General features: G+C 44.9%; 1 non-coding gene and 1 pseudogene across 1 annotated transcript; both read right to left on the reverse strand.

The window, feature by feature from the left end:
• Positions 1–4,470: 4,470 nt before the first annotated feature.
• Positions 4,471–4,806, reverse strand: LOC148777183 (small ribosomal subunit protein uS2 pseudogene; annotated as a pseudogene).
• A 204-nt stretch (positions 4,807–5,010) lies between these two features.
• On the reverse strand, positions 5,011–5,170 carry LOC129559650 (small nucleolar RNA SNORA62/SNORA6 family). Its single transcript, XR_008686597.2, has one exon. It is a non-coding gene; the product is annotated as a small nucleolar RNA SNORA62/SNORA6 family (small nucleolar RNA).
• Between the last annotated feature and the right edge of the window lie 1,188 nt (positions 5,171–6,358).

Genomic DNA, 6,358 nt, shown 5'->3' on the forward strand with positions numbered 1-6,358 from the left:
ACACAGAAACCCCATTTCTGTTTTTATGAAAATCATCAGTGGAGCCCTTGTAAACTTGTAGCAGGATTATCTTCCCTCTTATTTCTGATGTTGGATTATACTCTATTGTCATTCAGTTCCAATGCACTTTTCCAGCAGAAAAAAGCAGACCAAAATGCCCAAACCCCTGTGAGCTTCAGGATTAGGGTGGGAATTTAAAACCAAAGGAAGTGTGGTCATAGTTGGGGAACCCCCAAGATGGCCCCCAATGATCTCTGCCTGGTCTTCAAGCCCTTGTGTCACCTTCTCCCCTTGATGTGGGCTGGACATAGTGACTTCCTCCTAACTGACAGATTATAACAAAAGCAATGGGATGTCACACCAAGATTAGGTTACAAAGGCCTGGGACATCTGTGTCCCTCTCTGATAAAGCCAGCTGCTATGCTGTGAGCCGTCCTGTGCAGAGGCCCCTGGCATAGAACTGAGGGGAGCCCCAGCTAATGGCCAGCAAGGAGCCTCAACCTGCCAACAACCACACGAGTGAATTGGGAAGCAGCTCCTCCCACAGTTGAGCTTTCACATGAAACCACAGGTCTGGCCAACATCTTGATTGTGGCCTGTGTGAGACTTTGAGGAAGAGGCGTATCCCTGACCCAGAGAAACAGTGAGATGATAAATATTGGTTGCTTTTTTTTTTTTTAAGTATTTGTATTTACTTATTTTGCTGTGCCAGGTCTTAGCTGCAACATGCTGGATCTTTTTTAGTTGTGACTTGGGGTATCTTTAGTTACAGCACATAAACTCTTAGCTGCAGCATGTGGGATCTTGTTCCCTGACCAGGGATCAAACCCAGGCTCTCTGCATTGGGAACTCAGAGTCTTAGCCACTGGACCATGAGGGAAGTCCCAATATTTGCTGTTCTAAGTTGGTGCATTTGAAGGCAGTTGTTACATAGTGTTAGATAACTAATACAGAGGCCACCCAGTGTGGGGCAAGGACAATGAATGCGGCTGATTCTGGGGGCTGTTTACCTGGAAGCCACCGTTTGCTTCATGGGCTGGGCAGCCTGGTGGGAGGTAGGAACCAGTACTAAAGGTCTGATTGGTCTGCGCCAACCCTGGTGACCCATCTCACTTGTCAGCTTAGGTGTAGGCTTGTGACCCAGTTCTGGCCCTTCCCTTCGTTCCGTTCCGTTGCTCAGTCGTGTCCGACTCTATGCGACCCCGTGGACTGTAGCCTACCAGGCTTCTCCGTCCATGATTCTCCATACTGGAGTGGGTTACCGTTTCCTTCTCCAGGGGATCTTCCCGACCCAGGGATCGAACCCGGGTCTCCTGCATTAGAGGCAGACGCTTTAACCTCTGAGCCACCAGGGAAGCTTGCAAAAGGAGATTTCCAGAAAATTTTAACTGCCTGAGAAAAAGAGTATACACAAACGGAGTTTTGGAGCTCTGACAGCCATCCTGGGATTGAGAAAAAGGCCATTAAAGACAGAGAAAAGACAGCAAACACTGCCCAACACAGGACCTGTCTAGCCTTCTTTTTAAGGATATGACCTAGCTTTGTCCATGTGGCTTCTGCTCATACCTCATTGGCCAGAAATGGTCACATGACCACGAGCTACAAGGGAGGCTGGTAAATGTAGCCTTTGGTTAGCTAGCTATGTCCACAAATGATGCTTCTATTATTGTACTAAAGGAGGGAAGAAAATGCTGGGGGAGGGGTAACCAGCTACCTCTACCACAAAAATATATGTTGTACATTATAAAATAACCCCCTACAAAGCCGCTGCCCACTAAAGGACCCGATTTTTATTGATGTCATCTCGCCCACGCTTCCCCCCCCCTCCCCCCGCTCCCTGCTCCCTGCTCCCACCTCCCTGCCGTCCCCGCTCTGCAAGGCAACCACTGCCCTTGGTTTTTTTGTTTCCTTTTTTAATCTTTGATTTAAAAAATTGTGTTAAAATACATATAACCTAAATTTTACCATTTTAACCATTTTTAAGTGTACAGTTCAGTGGTATTAAATACATTCACAGCATTGTGCACCATCGCCACCATTCATCCCCATAATTATTTCATTTGTAAAACCGATATTCTGTACCTGTTAAACACTAACTCTTCCTTCTCCCTTCCCCAGTCCCTGGAAACCATACTATATTTTCTGTCTCTGTGATTTTGCTTAGTCTTGAGTACTTCATATAATTAGAAACATACAGTATTTGTCTTTTTGTAACTGGTTTATTTCACTCAGTATAACGTCCTCAAGGTTTATCCAGTTGTAGCATACTGCAGAATTTCTTTCTTTTTTAAGGCTGAGTAATATTCCATTGACTGGATGGATCCCATTTTGCTTATCCATTCTTCTGATGAGGGACACTTGCGTTTCTTCCATGTTTTAGCTATTGTGAATAATGATGCTATGAACAGGGGTGTACAAATATCTTTTTGAGACCCTGATTTCTATTCTTCTGCAATGGCAAGCCACTCCAGTACTCTTGCCTAGAAAATCCCGTGGATGGAGGAGCCTGGTAGGCTGCAGTCCGTGGGGTCACTAAGGGTCAGACACGACTGAGCGACTTCACTTTCACTTTTCACTTTCACACATTGGAGAAGGAAATGGCAACCCACTCCAGTGTTCTTGCCTGGAGAATCCCAGGGATGGGGGAGCCTGGTGGGCTTCCATCTATGGGTTCACACAGAGTCGGACACGACTGAAGTGACTTAGCAGTAGCAGCAGCATCAGGGCATATACCAAGAGGTGGAATTGCTGGATCATTTGGTAATTCTATTTTTGACTTTTAAGTATAGATGATTTAGAATATTTCGGATATACAGTAAAGTGATTCAGTGATATGTATATTTATATATATATTCCTTTGTCAGATTCTTTTCAATTATGACAAGATATTGAATATAGGTTTCTGTTATACAGTAGGTCCTTGTTATTTATCTTTTTTATATCTAGTAGTATGTATCTTTATAATCCCAAATTATCATTTTATACCATCCTTTTCTCTTTGGTAACCAAAAGTTTGTTTTCTATACCTGAACTATTTCTCTTTTGTAAATAAATTTAATTCTTCACATCAGGTGGCCAAACTATTGGAGCTTCAGCTTCAGCACCAGTCCTTTCAATGAATATTCAGGGTTCATTTCCTTTTGGATTGACTGGTTCGATGTCCTTGCAATCCAAGGGACTCTCAAAAGTCTTCTCCAACACCACAGTTCAAAGCATCAATTCTTTGGTGCCTAGATTTCTTTATGGTCTAACTCTCACATCCATACATGACTATGGAAAAAAACATACCTTTGACTATATGGACCTTTGTCGCCAAAATGATGTCTCTGCTTTTTAATGCGCTGTCTAGATCTGTCATGGCTTTTCTTCCAAGGAACAAGTGTCTTTTAATTTCATGACTGTGTCACCATCCACACTGATTTTGGAACCCAAGAAAATGAAATCTGACACTGTTTCCACTTTTTTTCCCATCTATTTTCCATAAAGTGATGGGACTGGATGCCATGCTCTTCGTTTTCTGATTGTTGAGTTTTAAGCCAGCTTTTTCACTCTCCTCTTTCATCTTCATCAGCAGGCTCCTTGGTTCCTCCTCGCCTTCTGCCATTAGGGCGGTGTCACCTGCATATCTGAGGTTGCTGCTGTTTCCCCATGTCTTGACGGTTGTAAATGGTGCTGCTGTGAACCCTGGGATGCAGGCATCTTCTTGAATTAGTCTTGTTTTTCCAGATACATGCCCAGAAGGAGGGCTGCAGGATCACATGGTAACTCTGTTCAGTTTTTAGAGTCTCCATACTCTTCTCCATAGTGGCTACACCAATTTGCGTTCATGTTTACTCTTTTGAGGAACCATGTACTGTTTCCATAGCAGGGATATCCTTTTGCATTCCCACCTAGAGTGCACAGAGGTTCCAATCTCACCACACATTCACCAATGCTTATTTACTGTTTTGGTTTGCTTTTTGATAACAGCCAGCAGCAGCAGTGTATATAAGGTAGAATTCTCAATTTTTTAACCCTTGCTGTGTGTGTTGTGCTGAGTTGCTCAGGTGTGTCCAACCCTTTACGACCCTTTGGATTGTAGCCCACCAGGCTCCTCTGTCCATGTGATTTTTCAGGCAAGAATACTGGAGTGCGTTGCCATTTCCTTCTCCAGGGGATCTTCCCAACTCATGGATCAAACACATGTCTCCTATATCTCCTGCTTTGCTGATGGATTCTTTATCCACTGAGCCATTGGGGAAGTTTTCTGCTTATCATATTTTATTAATCACCCTTAATTATCCCTAAACAAAGTCTCCGTGGGTGTACCTGGTAGGTCTTTTGAGCTTTATAAATGTAGCATCATGCTCTTTGAAGCCTTCTAGGACCTTTTTTTTTTCCCCACTCATTTTTTTTTTTTTTTAAGAAACAGTTTATTTTCCATCAACCAGATTTCCATGTGGAAGTTCTACAAGTGTGTGGGAGAACAGCTTACGACCGCTCAGTGGGGGTTCCTACCCATTCCGTGGCCTGAGCGCTGGGAGCTGCAGGCCAGTCTTCAGCGGAAGGCTGAGCACTCCAGTCTTCAGTGGGGAACTGCTGAAAGGGCACGGAAGGCACCTGCACACCTTCGGACCAGTCTGCCACCTCAGGCTGAGCAGCAGTGACCTCTGGAGCTGGAGCGGTCCATTCACCCTGAAATTCCTCCTTGGTCACAGCCTTCTCAGCTGCTGCCTGATCTTCCTTTTCAATCTCTTCAGGATCTCTGTAGAAGTAGAGGTCCGGCATGACCTCCCACGGGTGTTCTCGGGAGATGGTGCCACGCATGCGCAGAACTTCCCGGGTGAGCATCCACCACATCAGACCCACCGAGTGTGCTCCCTTTTTAGGATCTCAGAGAAGGATACATGAACTGAGAAAACAGAAAAGTACTGCCTGGAGAGTTAGGAATACTGAAGAGAGAGAAAAAAAGGCTATTTTTAAAATGTTTTCACCTCTCCTTAAATAAGCTCTCATTCCTTAAAACCATACTTTTGTAGCAAGTATTACTATCCAACCCCACTTATTGGGCCAGAGACCCTTGTGGTGTTAGCGAAAAACTTGCCACTCGTGTCGCACACTACCTACACTTGTGAGTTCATTAGCTTCCCCACTCATTATCACACTTCATTCTTTTGTCAGAATGAACAAGCTCGTTTCCTAGAGAATGGCAGAAATAAGCCTGTCCTTCATCCACTGGTGTGGAGTCAACTGTGGGACTCACTGCATCAGAGCAAGAAAGTCTCACAGTTCAGCAAGCATGAGCCTCAGTCCCCAAGCCCATGGGTGACACAGTGGACTTCACATGCTGAGAGGCAGAGGGCCAAGGGCTGAACACCTTTCGCGGAAAGCAGTAAACAAGCCAGCTTCCCTCTGTCAGGGACGAAACGGGTATGCAGAAGTCATGCTGGGGGCGGGGGAGTGGGGTTCCTGGCAGTCCAGTGGTTAAGACTCCGTGCTTCCACTGCAGGGGCACCAGTTCAATCCCTAGTCTGGGAATTAAGATTTCGCATGCCTCGTGGCCCAGCTAAAAAGAAGAGAAAGTCATGTTGTGTAGCCTATGTGCTTAGCCATGGAAACTGCTTGCTCTTGGGAGAAGTACGGATCTGCAGTCTGGCACAGTCAGCAAAATCCTGCAGGTGGACTTCCCTGGTGGTCCAGTGGCTAAGACTCCAAGCTCCCAGTGTAGGGGGCCTGGGTTCGATCCCTAGTCAGGGAACTACACCCTGCATGCCACAAGAGTTTGAGTGCCACAACTAAAGATTCCACATGCCACAACTAAAAGATCCTGGCTGCCACAACTAAGGAACCAGCATGATGTAACAAAGACCAAAAATCCCTCATGTCATCACAATAGTTACAGATGGAATTCAGCTTGGAAATTTGCACTCCACTCAAACAAGTGGAATAGGTCAGCCCATCATTGTGACCGTGCCAGATGGACAGCAAGTATTAACAGTACCAGCAAAGGACATTGCTGAAGAAACTGTTATAAGTGAAGAACCGCAAAAGGCAATGTATTGAAATAACTGAAAGCCAGGTGGAGTCTGCAGAAATAGAAGTAAAGAATCTTTTACCCAAATAGATAAATTATTATAAAAAAGCATTAATTAAAAAAAAAGAATTTAAAAAAAGAACTTGCAGGGTGCTCAGGACCTGCAGGCTGCCTGCACGGAGGTCACGCAGACACGTGTGCCTTATCCATTTCATAGCTATATAATATTCCTCCACTGTGTCATTGACGCTGCTTCCAATCTTGCCCACATGCGAGACTCTCTTGAGGACAGAATTACTGAGCTATGGGTTACCCCTGTGGTTTAGCCACTTTTTCTTTTATATT

This window comes from Moschus berezovskii, chromosome 8 (genome assembly GCF_049115385.1).
Source record: "Moschus berezovskii isolate FMDL1 chromosome 8, NW_MosBer_1.0, whole genome shotgun sequence".
Lineage (NCBI taxonomy): Eukaryota > Metazoa > Chordata > Mammalia > Artiodactyla > Moschidae > Moschus > Moschus berezovskii.